The 18,668-nt window shown below is 39.1% G+C and overlaps 1 protein-coding gene across 8 annotated transcripts in view; it reads left to right on the plus strand.

Annotated features, from left to right (window-relative positions):
- The first annotated feature begins 440 nt into the window (after nt 1-440).
- Nucleotides 441-18,668, plus strand: part of MARCHF8 (membrane associated ring-CH-type finger 8) — a 121,659-nt gene continuing 103,431 nt past the window's right edge. Inside the window, exon 1 of one of the 8 annotated variants that reach the window (XM_033130163.1) lies at nt 441-564. The gene's annotated coding sequence lies outside the window, so the exon portion shown is untranslated. Of the gene's footprint in view, nt 1,085-11,895; nt 11,922-12,544; nt 12,672-18,668 lie in introns of those variants that run through there. The other 7 variants (XM_033130158.1, XM_033130167.1, XM_033130161.1 and 4 more) reach the window with 7 other exon arrangements.

The following is an 18,668-nucleotide window of genomic DNA, read 5'->3' on the forward strand; positions in this document are numbered from 1 at the left end:
AGACTTTGCACGTAGCTGTTCACTGCAGATTAGCGAGCGAAAGCAAACAAAAGTGTTCGTTAAGGCAAAGAAAACTATTACTGTTTATTACCTTGCTCTCCCCTCATTTGCTAGCTTTGGGTAAGTATTTTCAATTTTTTTTTGAAGTTCTACAATATACTGCTGGAACAAATTCCCCCTTCTTCCAAAACACTAATAACATATGTGCTCAGGCCCAGGAGTCACTGAAGGACGAAGCCCGGGTGGTGGGTGCCTTCCCCGTCCTCGCTAGGGCTGAACAGGGTGTCTGCGTCTCGTCCCGGCACCCGAGACGTGGGAGCACAGCCCCAGCGGGCCGAAGCTGCCACCTCCGCCAGCCCCAGCGCGCCGTCGTCGCTGGGCAACGCCTTCCCCCAACCCCGACGAGCACGTGACGCGCGCATCACGTGACGAGCCAGTCGGCGTCCTCCTGCAGAGCCGTGTAAACAGGCCCGCAGCGCTTGATGCGGCCCTGCTTCGTCCGCGTCTCCGGCATGCTGCAGGCGGCCCCGGGCAGCCTGGTCGCGAGCGCAGCGCCCACCTGAGGTAACTCCCGCGGTGTCGCGACCGCTGGATCTCACGCCGCGCGCAGCCGCCGTCACCCGCCGCGGACGAGGCCGGCGGAGCCCCTGGCCCCGGTAGGGGGTGTGGCTGCCCTCTGTGAGGTCCGCGACAGGTGGGCTGGGCGGGGGCGGCCGCCAAGGCCTGGGTTCTGTGCTGTCCTGGGCCGGGGTCCCAGCTCCCGGCTCCCAGCCGGCCGAAAGGCTGCAGCGACCTCGAGCCGTGGGCCCTTCCGCCCCCGCGCTCGACGCTGCGCTGGGGGCCCGGTCAAGCCAGGGGCCGCACGCAGGCTCTGTCGGGCGCTGGGGCCCGGTGGGCTGCCTGCGGGGAATCCCGATGAAGTCCTGCCCCTAACGGATCCCGAGACCTTGGGCAAGTCAGCCCTCGCCCTTGGTCAGAGTTTCTACATCTGTAAAATGAAAGTCTGGACTAGGACCTTCCACTTCTGACCTGTGTGATCTCGAGAGACCTGCATACGTTGGAAGCTGCCAGAAAAAAAGCATAGGTAGATAATTTTCTTTTAATTGCTCAGTTTTCGTTCGTCCTGAAATCTTTCATCTGACAATGTATGGATTTTTAATCACCTCGGTGAAGTTTTTCATAGAAAATTTAAGAAAGTCATAATGGTTTATGTTACTGTTTTGTCAGGCTTTTGTTTTTTAATGCAATGTAACCTCCTTTCTTAAAACCTCATTTAGAAGCCCAATTTGTAAAAAAGATCAAAAGAAACCTTTATCTACCTCACTGTGCCCTCTCCTCCCCATACTCCCTAAGAGTCCCTAGAGATCACAGATTGAAAAGCGCTGTTATATAGAGTTGAGGACAGATTTTGTGTTTTTGTTAATTTGATGGGATTCGGAAGATGAATCCTGGGCGTATTTGTTCGACTGTATGTCATGGAGTTAGACAATATTTCCAATATATACTGGAAAAAGTCCCCAAAATTTCCAATAAAGACTCTTTACATCTTTTTTTGCACCCCAGTCCCAAGAGAAGTAAGTGTATGCTTATAATCGTGAGATCTCAGACCTCATTGCTGGTTTAGTTTAGGCACAGAAGGGGAGTAGAAGACTTTTTGCAAATCTTTTATTTGAGACCAACTTGAATGGATTAATTGAACATTTCCACTGAAAAATGTGAAAGGTGAGAGAGTCTGAACTAACATCCTTAGAGTCATGGAATAATGTGAATGTTTCCAAATTTTGAGACGCTGGAGCAAGAGAATGTGGGGTTTGAGAGGACTAGCTTTAGGAGAAATGGAGGTCCTGTTTCATACATGTAAACAAAATGTGAGGTGGTGGTGCGTAGGCAAAAAAATTACCAGTAGGATTTTTTTTTTACGTTAAGAGAAATGCAGAGTTTCCTAATTAGTTGGTTTTTTAATACTAGAGTTGATAAGAGACTTACTGAAACTTGAAGTTAGATATTGAAAGAGGAAAACCATACCATTTACAGCTGGTCCACTTGGTGCTTCTGTGAGGTGAGCCAGAATTGGAGGTTGAGTGGACTATGAGTGGATCCCAAGGTGAGCTAGTAAAGTATGTTTTCTCTTTTCAAAGCAAACTCATTTCCTTGATCTTTTTTTTAATTTTTAAATTTTTTTAAACTTTTTAAATTAGTTTCAGGTGCACAAAACAACATAATGATTAGACATTCACACCCCTTACAAAGTGATACCCCCCCCAAGTCTACTACCCCTCTGACACCGTACATAGCTGTTACAATACCACTATCTATGCTGTGCTTTACAAGTTGACATTCAGTCTTATTTTATATTAGTTTCAGGTGTACCGCACAGTGGTTAGGCACTTACGTAATCTATGAGGTGATCCCCCTGGTAAGTCTAGTATACATCAGACACCCTATATAGTCTTTACAACATTGTTGATTATATTTCCTGTACTGTATTTCACATCCCCGTGATTATATTGTGACTACCACTGTGTACTTTCCAATCCCTTCACCTTCTCCCCTATCCCCTAACTCCCTCTCCCATCTAGCAACCATCAGTTTTTTCTCTGTATCTATGAGTCTATTTTTGTTTCATTTGCTTGTTTATTGTGTTTTTTAGATTTCACATATAAGTGAGATCATATGGTATTTGTCTTTCTCAGTCTGACTTATTTCTCTTAGCATAATACTTTCTAGGTCCATCCATGTTGTTGCAAATGGTAATCTTTCATTCTTTTATATGGCTAATACTCCATTGTATAAATGTACCAGAGTTTCTTCATTCAGTCATCTATTGATGGGCATTTCAGTTGTTTCCATATCTTGGCTGTTGTGATTAGTGCTGCATTAAACATAGGGGTGCATAGGTTTTTTTTTTTTTAATTAGTGCTATGGATTTCTTTGGATAAATACCCAGGAGTAGAATTGCGGGTCATAAGGTAGTTCTATTTTTAATCTTTTTGAGGAACCTCCATACTGTTTTCCATAGTGGCTGCACCAATCTGCAATCCCACCCACAGTGCAGGAGGGCTCCCTTTTCTCCACATCCTTGTGGTTTGTTGATTTATTGATGATAGCCTTTCTGACTGTCTCATTGCAGTTTTTATTTGCATTTCTTTGATGATTATTGACATTGAGCATCTTTTCATATGTCTGTTGTCCATCTGTATATCGTCTTTGTAGAAATGTTTATTCATGTCCTCTGCCCATTTTTTACATTGGGTTGTTTGTTTTTCTAGTGTTGAGTTGTATGCGTTTTTTATAAATTTTGGATATTAACCCCTTATCTGATGTATAATTGGCAAATATCTTCTCCCATTCAGTAGGATGCCTTTTTGTTTTGTTGATGGTTTCCTTTGCTGTGAAAATGCTTTTGAGTTTGATGTAGTCCCATTTGTTTACTTTTTCTTTTGTTTCCCTTGTCCGAGGAGATACAGCAGTAAAAATATTACTAAGGGAAACGTTTGAGAATTTACTTCCTATATTTTCTTCTAGGAGTATTATGGTTTCAGGTCTTACATTTAAGTCTTTAATCCATTTTGAGTTTATTCTTGTATATGGAGTAAGAAGGTGGTCCAATTGTATTTTTTTGCATGTGTCTGTCCAGTTTTCCCAGCACCACGTAATGAATAGATTGTCTTTACCCCAATGTAAATTCTTGCTTCCTTTGTCATAGATTAAATGACCATATAGGCATGGATTTATTTCTGGGCTCTCTGTTGTGTTCCATTGATCTATGTGTCTGTTTTTATGCCAGTACCATGCCGTTTTGATTACTATAGCCTTGTAGTATAATTTGATATCAGGTAGTGGGATACCTCTAGCTTTGTTCTTATTTCTCAGGGTTGCAGTGGCTATTCAGGGCCTTTTATGGTTCTATATAAATTTTAGGATTATTTGTTCTTGTTCTGTGGCAAATGCCATTGGTATTTTGATAGAGATAACATTGAATCTGTAAATTGCTTTGAGTAGTATGGACATTTTAAGGATGTTAGGTCCTTTTATCCATGAGCATGGTATGTGCTTTCATTTCTTTCTTTTTAACTTATTTCTTAAATGTCTTACAATTTTTTGAGTACAGGTCTTTTACATCCTTGATTAAATTTATTTGTAGGTTTTCTGATTTTGATGCAGTTGTAAATGGGATTGTTTTCTTAATTTCTCTTTCTGATAGTTCATTATTGGTGTATAAAAATGCAACCGATCTCTGAATGTTAATTTTGTATTCTGCGACTTTACTAAATTCATTCAATAGTTCTAATAGTTTTTTGGTGGAGTCTTTGGGGTTCTCTGCATATAGTATCGTGTCATCTGCAAATGATGACAATTTTACTTCCAACTTGGAAGCCTTTTATTTCTTTTTCTTGTCTGATTGCTGTGGCTAGAATTTCCAGTAAGTATTATGTTGAGTGAAAGTGGTGAAAGTAAGCATTCCTGTCTTGTTCCTGATCTTAAGGGGAGTGCTTTTAGCTTTTCTCCATTGAGTATGATATTAGCTGTATTCCCTGTATTCCCACTTTCCTGAGAGTTTTTATCATAAATGGATGCTGGATTTTGTCCAGTGCTTTTTCTGCGTCTATTGTAGGACCATATGCTTTTTATTTTTCATTTTGTTAATGTGTATCACATTAATTGATTTGTGGATATTGAACCTTGCATACCAGGAGTGAATTCCACTTGATCGTGGTGTATGGTCTTTTTAATGTATTGCTGAATTCAGTTTGCTAATATTTTGTTGAGCATTTTTGCATCTATGTTCATTAGGGCTGTTGGCCTCTAGTTTTCTTTTTCTGTAATGTCTTTGTCTGGTTTTGGAATCAGAGTAATGGTGGCCTAATAAAATGAGCTTGGGAGCCTTCTTTCCTCCTGGATTTTTTGGAATAGTTTGGGGAGAATAGGTGTTAATTCTTTTTTGAATGTTTGGTAAAATTCACCTGTGAAGCCATCTTGTCCGATACTTTTGTTTGTTGGTTGCTTGTTGATTACTGATTCAATTTCATTGGTAGTAATCGGTCTGTTCACATTTTCTATTTCTTCTTGATTCAGCCTTGGAAGATTGTATGCTTCTAGGAATTTATCCATTTCTTCCAGATTGTCTAATTTGTTGGCGTATAGTAGTATTTTTCTAATTTTCTTTCTTTTTTTTTGTTGTATTTCTGTGGTATTGGTTGTCACTTCTCCCCTTTAATTTCTGATTTTATTTATTATATTTGGGTCCTCTTTTTTTCATGATGAGTCTGGTTAAAGGTTTGTCGATTTTATGTATCTTTTTGAAAAACTAGCTCTTGGTTCATTGATCTGTTGAATTTGTTTTTTTAAGTCTCTATTTTGTTAGTTTCTGCTCTGATCTTTATTATTTCTTTCTTTCCTTCTACTCACTTTGGGCTTTTTTTGTTGTTCTTTTTCAGATCCCTTTGGTGTAAATTTAGATTCAGATTTTTCTTGGTTCTTTAGGTAGGCCTGCATTGCTCTGAAATTCTCTCTTAGGACTGCTTTTGCTGTGTCTCATAGATTTTGGGTCATTGTGTTTTCATTTTCATTTCTCTTCAGTATCTTTTGATTTCTTCCTTGATCTCATTGTTGACTCATTCATTATTTAGTAGAATGTTATTTAGTCTTCTTATAACATTGTGTGGTTTTTCAGAGTTTTTTTTTGTTTTGTTGTTTTTGATTTCTGGTTTCATACCATATGGTCAGAGAAGACGCTTGCTATGATTTCAGGCCTCTTAAATTTATTGAGACTTGTTTTGTGAACTAACATGTTGTCTATCTTGGAAAATGTTCTGCATGCACTTGAAAAGAATGTATATTCTGCTGTTTTAGAGTGAAATGCTCTAAAAATATCAATTAAATTCATCTGGTCTAGTGTGTCATTTAAGTCCGCTGTTTCCATGTTGATTTTCTTTCTGGAAGATTTTTCCATTGATATCAGTGGGATGTTAAAGTCCCCTACTATGATGTGTTACTGTTGATCTCTGCTTTTATGTCTGTTAATATTGTTTTTATCTAGTTAGGTACTCTTCTATTGGGTGCATAGATGTTTACTAGGGTTATGTTCTCCTGTTGGATTGATCCCTTTATTATTAAGCAATGTCCTTCTTTGTCTTTTATGATAGTCTTCGTTTTAATGTCTGCCCTATGTAAGTATTGCTACTCCAACTTTTTTTTTGTTTTCATTTGCATGAAATATCTTTTTCCATCCCTTTACTTTTAGTCTGTGTGTCTTTCAATCTGAGGTGGGTCTCTTGTAGACAGCATATGCAAGGCTCTTGTTTTCTTATCCATTCAGCTACTCTGTGTCTTTTGATTACAGCACTTAATCTACTTACATTTAAAGTGATTATTGATAGGTACATAGTTTTGCCATTTTATTATTCATATTTTTGATATTGGTTGGTTTGTTTTCCTCTGCTTAAAGGAGTCCTTTTAACATTTCTTGTAATACAGGCTTGATGGTAATGAATTCCTTTAGCTTTTTCTTGTCTGGGAAGCTCCTTATTTCTCATTCAATTTTAAATCATAACCTTGCTGAGTAGAGTAATCTTGGTCCTTGCTTTTCATCACTTTGAATGTTTCCTGCCACTCCCTTCTGGCCTGCAAAGTTTCCGTTGAAAAAATCAGCTGACAATTTTATGGGAACTCTGGTGTAATTAGTTGTCTTTTTCTTGCTGTGTTTAGGGTTCTCTCTTTGTTTTTAAGCTTTGCCGTTTTAATAATAATGTGTCTTGGTGTGGGCCTGTTTGGGTTCATCTTGTTTGCGACTCTGCGCATCCTGGACTTGTATGTCTTTCCTTCGCACAGTGCCCTGAGAATACTACAGCCAGCCACCACTCACCTCCGGGCAGTTCCTGGCCTGTGATCACTTTGCAAAATGCCCTTAGAATGCCACAGCCAGCCACCACTTGCCTTGGGCTTGCAAATCCTTGAGAAATGCCGTAGAGTGGCTGTGGCACAGGTGTTGGGTCACTCAACCATCAGAAGCTCCCTGGGTTATCGTGGGCCTTCTGCTGCAACAGGCTTCTGGGGCTTGTAGGGCGGGGCTTGCCACTCAGGCACTGAGAGTGCCCATGACAATGCAGAACTAGGGGGTGGGGTGTGGTTCCAGGGAGGTGAGGGTTATAGGTAGTAGTTTCTGCAAAGTCAGTGCAGTTTCGGCTCCTGCATCGATGCTGGTCCACAAACACCTTGCAAAAATGCCCCCAGAATACCGCAGCCAGCCACCGTTCTCCTCAGGCCCACAGGCCCCCAAGAGATGCTGCCACCCAGGGCTTGGGTCACCATCCACCACCAAACGTTTCCCAGGCTGCCACAGGCCATCTGCCGCTGCAGTAAGGCTTTTGCGTCCTCTGGGGCGGGGCCAGCAGCCCAGCAGCCAAGAGTGTCTCGGGCAGTGCAGTACCAGCTGTGCGGGATGGGGACCAGGGTGTCACCAAGGCAGTGGGCACACGTGGATTCCACCAGATCATTGTTGTCCCTTTGGGAAAGGGCTCAACACAGCAAAGATGGCGCCTTCCTTTAGGCTATACATGGCTTATGCTCCACACAGGGCCAGCAATGGCTCCTGACCCTCCAGCCCTCACTCCGAGCCGCACAGCTCAGTCCTTCTTGCATACCTCTGGCATCCTCCGATCGCTGCCCCTCCGCCAGAGACCAGGTGAGTGTTTGCAAGTGAGCGAGTGTGTGTGTGGGCTCTGTAAGGGGGCCTCGGTTTTCAGCTGCCTTCAGTCTTGCTGGGAAGGGCCGACAGAGACCTGGCTGATTTTCACTGCCAGATGCTGTGGGAACTTCTCTTCCCGGCACAGGATCCCTGGGCTGAGTAGCCCAGTGTGGGGCTGGGGCCCCTTCCTCTTCAGGGGGATCCCCCACCACCGAGGTGTGCCTCTTGGTGTTCAGTCACTATCTGTGGGTTTGGGGTCAGTCCGTTTTGCGTCTTCACCCCTCCTTTCAGTTTCAATGTGGCCTCTCCTTTATATCCTTAGTTATAGGGGGTTCCGTTCCGCTAGTGTTCAGATGATTCTTGAGTTGATTGTTCTATAGTTTATTTGTAATTTTGGTGTGATCCTGGGATACAATAGCCATAGCATTGACCTAATCTGCCATCTTGGGGCAACTCCATACAATGATTAATTTTTGAAAATTGAACAAACCTTATATCCTTGGAATAAACCTCACCTGGTCATGGTTTATAATTCTTTTTATATTTCCTGAATTCTATTTTCCAGTATTTTGTTAAAGGTTTCTTTTTCTTTTCTGTTTTGAGGACTTCTTGTAGCCATTCCATTCTTTTAGGGTATATATTGTGCTGGTGATACAGTCTCTTAGTTTACTTGACCTCACAATGCCTTGATTTTTCCTTCCTCTCTGAAGGCTATTTTTGTTGTATATAGGGTTCTGAGTTGACAGCTTTTCCTTTTAGTCCTTGTAAGGTAAGGTGTTGTGTGTCTTTGTCTGGCCTCCATAGTTTCTGATGAAATATTTGTTGTCATTTAAATGATTTTCCTTTATAGGTAAGGTGTTGTTTCTCTCTCACTGCTTTCAGGTTGTTTCCTTTGTTTAGTATTCAGAAGTTTGACAGTGATATGCCTTGATGAATATTTCTTTGAGTTTATTCTGTTTGGGGTTTGCTCAGAATTTTCAGCCATTATTTCAAGTACTTTTTCAGTCCAGCCCTTTAATAACATGAATGTTAGATCTTTAGTTATTGTCCCACAGGTCCCAAGGCTGTATTCGTTTTTCTTTTTCAGTCTCTTTTCTCTCTGTCATTCAGATTGGTTAGTTTCTATTGTTCTGTTTTCTGGTTCACTGATTCTTTTCTCTGTCTCCACCATTCTGATGTTGAGCCCATCTGTTGATTTTTGTATTTTTGGTAATGGCATTTTTTCAGTTCTGAAATTTTCTTTTGTTTCTTCTTTATAGCTTATATTTCTTTGCTCAGACTTTTCTTTCTTTCTTTTTTTTTTTTTTTTACTGAAGCAGTGGTGGGGATGAAAGCCCCAGCTACCTACTAGGCCTTCTGTGATACTGTCCTGGTGGGCATGTTTAGATGCTTTGTTACATCTTGGTGAGAGTAGGGTCTAGTCTACCCTCAGTGTTTGCTAACATGAGTGGGGCCATGGCCACAGTATTTTTTGGGGTGTTTGGCTCGAGTAGGGTGTCTGAAAATTTTATGGCCTGTAAGCTTTTTTGTCTCTCTAGGTTGACTCTTTACTAGTCGTTTGTTTAGAAAGAGCAGACTTTTTGTTGTCAGCAGCCCTTGGTGTTTCTGGGTTGTATGAGGTAAAAAAGAAAACCCAGGGAACTCAACACAGTATTGTTCCTTCAAGCTTGAGGTCCCTAGCTGGTCTGCCTTTAAGAGTCTTATGTTTTATATATAATGTGCAGAGTTTTTAGCTGTACTTAGTGGGACAAATAGGGAAAAGTACAGTTCTTCCCAGAAATGTAAGCTGCTTTCCTTCCTTCCTTCCTTCCTTGTTAGTTTCAGGTGTACAAAACAATGAAATAGTTAGACATTTATACCTCTCACAAAGTGATAACCCTCCTCCTCCAATCTACTACCCCTCTGACATTGTATATAGCGCTTAACATTCCATTGACTCTATTTCCTATGCTGTACTCCACATCCTGTAGCTATATATATATATATTTAATTGTAGTTGACATTCAGTATTATTCAGCCTCAGGTGTACAGCACAGTGGTCAGGCATCTACACCATCCATGAAGTGGTCTCCCTAATAAGACACCCTACAAAATCTTTACAACATTATTGATTATATTCCCCAGTTTTTCATATCCCCGTGGCAATATTGTGGCTACCAATTTGTGCTTTCTCCCTCATCCCCACCCCACTCACATCTAGCAGCCATCAGTTTTTTCTCTGTCTCTGAGACTATTTTTGTTTAGTTTGCTCATTTATTTCTGTTCTTTAGATTCCACGTATAAGTGGGGTCATATGGTATTTGTTTTCTTCGTCTGACTTATTTCACTTATAAGCTGCTGCTTTTTAAAATATTCTTTTACTGTCATTTTAATAGTCTTGGTGGAAGAGGAACTGAACTTAAGTGTTCAATCTACACCTTTATATTACTCTCAATTGTGTTATTACATCTGTATGATTTAGGCAGATGAAATATTTGACTTAGTGATTATTTTTTTCATGGTACACAATCTTATGTGGAAGAGCCTTTTGGAAATGATTGAGAGGATGAAACTCTACTTGGCTAAGGTTTCTCAAAAAAACTCCATGCCATAAATTAATTCCTTCTGTGTCATTCCCAGAAGGATTAGATGATTTTAGGTGAATTCAGAGTAGTTGATGTAGAACTTGATGTTTTAATAGTATAGCCTGATTTTTAAGTTAAAATGGCCTTTTAGTTTAGGCCAGGAGCCTATATATTGTAAACCTTTACATTTATTTTGATTCGTTAAAAAATAAACATATAATCTCAGGAAGGATAACTTTTATATTAAATTCTGTCAAAGCATTAACATTTTAAGGAATTACTGCAAGTCTTTAAGTTTGTTAATTCAGTTGTGAATATGTTAGGAATGTTGCAGCACTTACCCAGGAGGCATAGCGGTTAAGGATATGGGCTTTGGAGCCAGCTTCAGTGCTTACTGTATGACCTTGGGCCTGCGTTTCTTCATCCATATAGTGGAGATGACAACAGTTATACTTTTTCACATCATGGTTGTGGTCACGTGAGTTTTCTTTTAACTTAATGCTGACTGAAAATATTTTTTAATTTTGTCATGAAACTTAAAAGATTATGTCAACTCGACTACTAATACAGCATCTTATACAACTTAGTATAGTTCTGAAGGCATTAGACTTAAGAGTTAGGAAGTCTGAGTTTCACTCCTGACTTTATTGAATAGCTGCTGACCTCTGGCAAGCAGCCTTGCTTCATCTCTCTCTGCCTGGCTTTATACCCACTTATAAAAGTGGGGTTTGGTGGGAATTGGTTGCTCTCAAAGATTCCTTCTCGTTCTTCCATTTTGGTTTTTTGTCTCCCACTGAGTCATAGCTGAGTTAGCTATAACACAGTTCAGTAGGAGAGCACATTTTGCAACCTGGAGAAGAAAAACACTTGGGATGGGGCAGGCAAGATAATTTTACAGAAGCATTAAGGAAAGATACATTGGGAAAATACTGGGTTTGTTTCTTGTGATTCTAATGTGGGGCAAAACTAACAACAGGAGATGGAAAGGAGGCACTCTTGACTCAACATAATGGACACATTTCTAACAGTTATTTCTGTCCAACATTGAAATGGGCTACTTTAAGTGCTTTATGCTTCCTAAAGGACAAAGGTCAAGGCAAACTGGCAAATGATGCTTCAGTTAGGTCCATGTTATTTAAGCCTCAGCTAGGGATGGTGTTGGATAACTTCTCTATAACCTTATGGCCTCCCAGGGGTGGAAATCATGGCATGATAAAGTCATTAAAATAATCAAGAAAACCCATATTGCAGGGTGTGGTACGGTGGTCACCGACTTTAACTGAATTATAATGATGATTCATATACTACATTCTTTTTTATCTGCAACTTTTTTGGTTGAAATGCATGCTAAGTACTATTTGCTCTTAAGGCTTGTTTAGTTTTTGATTATTCATCTGGGAAAAGCAGCACTATTGTCTTCGTTTTGAGTGATCTTTGGATGCTTGCTGCTTTTCTTGTAAGTGAAGCTGGGAACTGTGAGTTTGGGTTCTTAGGTCCTGTGGAGATGCACAGCTAAATTTGTCATCAGCAATGTGGGTGCATTGCCAGCTTCTCTGGAGATATTTACCAGTCTGGGCGGTTTTGATAGTGTTATCTTCTCACAGTTTCTGCTGTGAAGCAGTCTTTGACGAAGTATGTGATACGTGGGGGAGCAAGCCCTTGGGGAAAAGGTATGTTTATTACTTTTATTAAATCATAATGCTCTTTCCCCCCAATTCCTGAGGTAGAATATTGGTCACCGAAGGAACAGTTCTCTCACCCTTTCTTAGCATCTGGTTGAGGAGGGTGTGTGTGTGTACACATTTCCTAAACTTCCTCAGGTTTCCTTTACCTACTGGGTGTCCTGTTCCTGCTGAGTTGGGGTTAGACTCTACTGTGCTAGTAGATAAATCATTTTATGGCAGGCTTTTCAGCCTTAGCACTGTTGACGTTTGCAGCTGGGTAAGTCTTTGTTGTTAGGGTATGGAGCGACTTCCCTGGCCTCTTCCTACTAGTGCTGGTAGCACCCCCCCACAGTTATGGCAACCAAAAATAGCTCCAAGACATCGCCAAAAGTCCCCTGGGTGGCAGAATCACCCAGTTGAGAACCACTGACATGCACGCCTCTCAGCTAGCCCTCTGCCACAGTTGTGGTCCTACTCTCATCTGGTTTCCCCATGTTGCCAGCCTTGTTCCCCCTTCTCCCCCCCCCCCCCACAGCTAATTAGATGGAAAGTTGCCAAGTGGAAGGTGGACTCAGTGGGGAGTAAACAGAGGAGAGCTGGAGTCAGGTGGGGCCCTGCTTAGTGGCTTAGCCCTGCCACACACAGATGGGTGTGTGTTTTGGTGGCAGCTAATGATTAGACTTACAAACAAATGTTCTCTGACATGACAGTGAGCTGGTGCTGGCACTGGTGGTCCTAGCACACAACCCTAATCAGGTATGTAGCGTCCTCTTCTTGTCTGAAGCCTGCCTAGGAGTCTGGGGTTTTGACAGAAAGCTCGGGGTTGTTTTCTCCTTGATGTTTTTATTTTAAAGAAGCAAGGAAAAAGAGAAACTGCTTATTCATGAACTTCTGTGTTCGACGTAGATTTCATTTTGGAGGTGACTTCAGTAGCTAGATAGAGTCAGTAATTTTTTTACATGCATTATGTGAGGCAGGAGAGTTTGTAGATATAAAGCACCAAATATATAACGAGTGCAACTGGGGATGGTACCATGTTTTCAAGAAATGCTCAGTGCTGAGGGAGTGGGGCAGGTAACTGCTTGCTCTGTGCTGGGTGCAAGGGGGGAGGGGGCAAAGAGAGATCTCAGACAAACTCAAGACTTGGAACAGGTGTTCACAGGCCTTATTTATATTTCTTTTCAAACAGTGTTTGTTATTAGTACTTCTATTCTGGGCTTTGTGAATTGTTTTTTACATAGTCAAGGTCATCCTGAATGCCTGTTTTTATAAACTTTATTCTCTTATCATTTGTTGTATAACGTTTCCTATTTTAATTACTTTTACTGACTATATTGCATTTCATGGTTACATTCTAATTTACTTAACCATTTCCTTACTGTTTAACATAGAGCTTATTTTAAAGAATTTTGCTGTTGTAAATATCCTTTGATGGATGTATTTGGGCATACGTTTATATCCACAGTTCAGATGATTTCTTTAGGAGAGTATCATGAACTTGAATTGCTGGGTGAGATGGTATGGATATTTTTAAGTCTCTTGGTTTTTATTACTGAACCGCTTTACTGAAAGGTTCTAATTCACATTCCCACTAGCACAGTGTGAGTGCCCCTTTTAGGGCATCCTTACCAATGTTGGGTGCTATTAAAAAAGAAAAGAAATGATTTCACAGGTGGAAAACACCTCGTTTTTGTCTTCTTTGCCTTTTTAAATCATTAAGTTGATTTTTTTTTTCCTTTAAAAGTTCGTTAGCTTCTTTTGTAAATTGGCTGTGCGTGTCCTTTTCCCATTAATCTTTTGGGATGTTACTGCTTTTTCCCTGATTCCTTTATACAGTTTCTTTATGTATTAAATGAAGTAACCTTATGTCTGTCATGTTTGTCAAAAAAACTTTTCTAGTTCTTCAATTATGTTTTTTGCTTTATGTGTAACTTTTGATACTATTACAGAAAAACTATAAGAGTACAAAGTATTACCACATATCCTTAACTAAGATTCACCAACTTTTTATATTTTACCCATTTTATCGCACTCTGTGCATATATAAATGTAAGTCTAAGAACCTGGGCCTTTTTTTAATAAACATAGAAAAATTACTTGTCAGGAAATTTAATAATCGATCAGTATTGTTGTCTAATTCGCAGTTCATATTACATTTTCAACACTTGTTCCTATAATATCCTTTATCACTCTTTTGTTTTCTCTGCTCACTATCCTACTTAGAATCACACAATTTTTTTTCAATCTGCATACATCATTTTTATTGCTTTTGCCAAGAATTACGTGACTGTATGCCAAAATTAACACTACTGTTTGGAATAGGTGGAGATTGCAAACTCTTGTCCATACAGCATGGCCACATGATGTCTGTTTAGATGATGTAAAAAAAAATTAGTATAGTCAATAAAATGAGCTGTAAGCGATAGTTAAGAAGTCAAGATACCTGAACGAAACATGGCTGTGAGACAGCTGAGCAACCGACCTTGCTACTAAATGGACTAGTGAATAACAGGCATGGGGAGCTCACAGTTTTTTAGTCTCCTTTAATGTGAAATAGTTCTTCAACCTGTCTTTGTCATTCTCGACGTTGACATTTTTGAAGAGTACAGACCAGTTATTTTCTAGAATGTCCCTCACTTTGTGCTTGACTAAAGTTTCTTCATGGTTAGATTCAGGTTATACATTTTAGACAGGGATAACCCAGAAGTGATTTTTTATTTTTCTTAGTGGAACGTATTAGGAGCCACTTGATGATACTTAGTTCCAATATTGGTGATAATATTTGACACTTGGTTAAGTTGTTATCTGCCAGACTTCTCCATTGCCAAAATACAATTTTTCCCTTTGAGATTAATAAGTATGTATTGACACCAGATAAATATCCTGTTCCTCATCAAACTTTCACCTACTAGTTTTAGCATCCAGTGATGATTTTACAATTCCATACTTCCTTCTGTTTTATTACTTGGCATTCTGCTGTGAAGAAGAGTCTTTCTTTCTCCCTCCATTTCCCACCTTGCTCCCATTCATCCATATATCCACCCATTCATTCATTTGATTCATAGATATATTCTTCTTTAGTGGTCTATGATTTGTTATTCTAATTATTTTGATACTCAAACTGTCCCAGATTTGGCCCATGTGACCCTTTTCAAGCTGGCTCCTGTGTCCTTTTTTATATGTCTCCACAATTCTTTGAGCACCTAATTGCTTTCTAGTGCATCAAGGTGCTCTGGGCTCATTTTGGGTGCCTCAGCCCTGGAATCAGCTTTTCTCCAAGGAGCCTTGTTCCTATTAGTGGGGAACAAGGTCTGGGTGCATGATGTCCTAATCGCAACTCGGGTGTCTTACTTGTAGGCTGTCTTAGTGGACAGAGCTAGGATGTGTTTGTGTGTGTGTATATGTTTTTGTTGCTAGTGTATACACGCATACATGTGTCTGTATTTTATACTTGCATATTTGTGTGTGTGTGTGTGTGTGTGTGTGTATGTGTAACTGTGATTTCATATTGATACTACCAGTGTTAATCCAACACCATGGGGATACATCGTAGTATCCTTCCTTATGCTGAATTTTGTCAAATGCTTTTACATCTTGTTTACACTCATGGTGCAGATATTCTCCTTTTTATTTTTAGGAGTTTTATAGTTTTGGTTTTTAGGTGTAGATCTATGATACATCTCAAATTATTTTTTGTTTATGGTGTGAGATAGGGGTTGAAGTTCATTTTTTTTTCCTATGTGGATACCCAGTTGCTCCAGCACCATTTGTTGAAAAGGCTTTCCATAACCCATTGAATTGCTTTGGTGCCTTTTTTGAAAATCAGTTGGCCATGTAAGAAGTGTAAGTCTATTCCTGGACATACTGTTCTGATCTATTTGTCTCTCCTTAGGCCAGGACCATATTTTGATGATTACTGTAGCTTTATAATAAGTCTTGAAGTCAGATAATGTAAGTCCTTCAAGTTTATTCTTTTTCAAGATTGTTTTGGCTGTTCTAGATCCGTTGTATTTCCATTTAAATTTTAGAATCAAAGGGCCAATTTCTATAAAAACACCTGGTGGGAATACGAACGAAATTTTGATTTGGGCAGAATCAGCATCCTTACAGTATTGGATTTTCCAAATTACAAACCCGGTATATGTCTCCATTTATTTAGATATTTCATTTCTCTCAGCAGTGTTTTATAGTTTTCAGTATATGGAGCATGCATGTCTTTTGTTAAAATTATTCATAATCTGTTTTCTGATATTATTTTAAGATAAATTAAAATTTTTTTCATTTTCTTTTTGGTGCTAGTATATAGCAATACATTTGAATTTTGTATATTGACCTTGCATCCTGCAAGCTTGCTAAATTAGTTTAATCTTACTAAACTGACTGTAAATTTCTTAGACATTTCTTTGTTAGCAGTTATGTAGCCTGTGAAAGGAAACAGTTTTACATCTTCCTCTTTAATTTTCATGCCTTGTAATTCTTTTCCTTGCCATATTGCACTGGCTAGGACCTTTTGTATATCGTTGAGTAGAAGTGCCGAGAGTGGGCTCTGCCTTACTTCCAGTCACAGAGGTAAAATCCTCAGGACTTCATTATTAATTATGTTATTTGCTGTCGGTTTATATGATTGAGGAAATTTCTGCTTTTAGTATGCTGAGGGTTTTTAAAAAACAGAATGGATGTTAACATTTTTCAAATGCTTTTGTTGAATCTGTTATTATGTTAAATAGCATTGACTTTAAAATGTTAATTTAACTTTATATTCCTGGAATAAACCCCTCTTGGTTATGATACGCTACTCTTCTAAAAGTTACTGAATTTGATTTTTCTATATGCCAAGGATGTTTTCATCTAGGTGCATAAGCTATGTTCATGATTTGCAGTTGGTTTTGTAATTTTTTTTAGGTTTTGCTAACAGGTTTATACAAAGCATCTAAAATGAGTTAGGAAGTGTTTCATCCTTTATTTTCTTTCTTATACGTTTGATAGAATTAACCAGTGAAATAATTTGAACTTTGAGTTTTCTTTTTGCAAAGGGTAGGCTAACCAATTCAATTTATTCAATAGATACATGGCTATTCAGATTTTTAAAATTTCATTTTGTTTCGGTTGTAGAAAGTCGTGTTTTCCTTATCATTAGTGTTTGTATGGTATATCTTTTTCCATCCTCTTACTTTTAACCTGTATCTTCATATTCAAAATATATTTCTTATAGACATGATATAGTTGGATCTTGGTTTTGTTTTTATTTTCTTTTTTCCCCGTCTGACAATCTCTACCTTTTAGTTGGAATAAGTAGTCCCTTTATATTTAACATACTTACTGATACACAGTTGATCCTCATTGCTTATGTATTCTATATATGCGAATTTGCCTTCTTGATAAAATTGATTTTGTAACTCCAAAATCAACACAGTGCTGCCATAGTCATTCAGAGACATGCACAGAGCAGTGAAAAATTTGAGTCATCTGACATGTGCGCTCCCAGATTAGGATAAACAAGTTGATACTCTGGTTTCTTTTTTCAGCACTCATACTGTAAACGTGTCTTTTTTGTGGTCTTCTCAGTGCTAGGTTTTTCACATTTTTTCACTTTTTTTGTTGATGATTTCACTGTTTATAATTGTCTCTAAGCACAGTGCTGAGTGTTCCTAAGTGGCTGTTCCTAAGAAAGCTGTGATGTGCCTTACGGAGAAATAGTCATGTATATAAACTTCCTCAGGCATGAGTTACAGTGCTGTTGGTCATGGTTCAATGGTAATGATTCAGCAATATGTACAGTTGACTCTTGAATAACATGGGTTTGAACTGGGCAGGTCCACTGATACATGGGTTTTTTAAAAATAAATACAGGTGGCCTTTTGTATCTGCAAATTTTGCATCCATAGATTCAACCAACTGGGGATCGAAAATAGTATTGTCCCATTCCCAAGCACGGTTTGCCAACTGTGAATTTTTAGCTTCAGATCAGAACAGTAATTAAAAACAGCAATTTTTGATCCATGGTTTGTTGAATCGTGGATGGGAAGGGCTAGAGTCAAAAGTTATATGTGGATTTTCTATTGCGTGGGGGTCGGCATCCCTGAACCCTGCTTTGTTCAAGGGTCAAGTGTATTTGCTAAATAAGGTGTCTTTAAACAGAAGAAACCATAATGCAAGGTTATGTATTCATTGGTTGACTGAGGTGTTGTAACCAGAGACTTGCAGGAACTTAACCCCGTATTTGCCCCAGGAGCAGTAGTTACATATTCACTAATTAAGGGCTTGTGACAACTTTATAGAACGTAACTACTGCAAATAATGAGAATTGACCGTAGTTGGGTTTAGATCTCTTTTTTTCTTTTTCTATTACTCTTTTTCTCCTTTACTCTATAGGGCTAATTGACTGTTTTCTTAGTATTTCAGTTTATAACATTTTATTAGTGATTGCATTTGCAGTTACAACAGGCATCCTTGATTTATCACAGTTTATCCTACTCTTAGACTTAATGTTATACCACTTTTTGTAAAATGTAAGAAACTTGCAACAATGTAAATAGTTTAGCCACTCACCTACTGAAGGACATTTTGGTTTCTTTATACCACTTTTTGTAAAATGTGAGAAACTTACAACAATGTAAACAGTTTATTTAGCCACTCACCTACTGAAGGACATTTTGGTTTCTTCCAAGTTTAGGCAATTATGGATAAAACTGGGTAGATACTTATACCAGACAAAATAGACTTTAAAACAAAAGCTATAACAGACAAAGAAGG

The sequence above is a fragment of the Rhinolophus ferrumequinum genome, chromosome 16 (assembly GCF_004115265.2).
Source record: "Rhinolophus ferrumequinum isolate MPI-CBG mRhiFer1 chromosome 16, mRhiFer1_v1.p, whole genome shotgun sequence".
NCBI lineage: Eukaryota > Metazoa > Chordata > Mammalia > Chiroptera > Rhinolophidae > Rhinolophus > Rhinolophus ferrumequinum.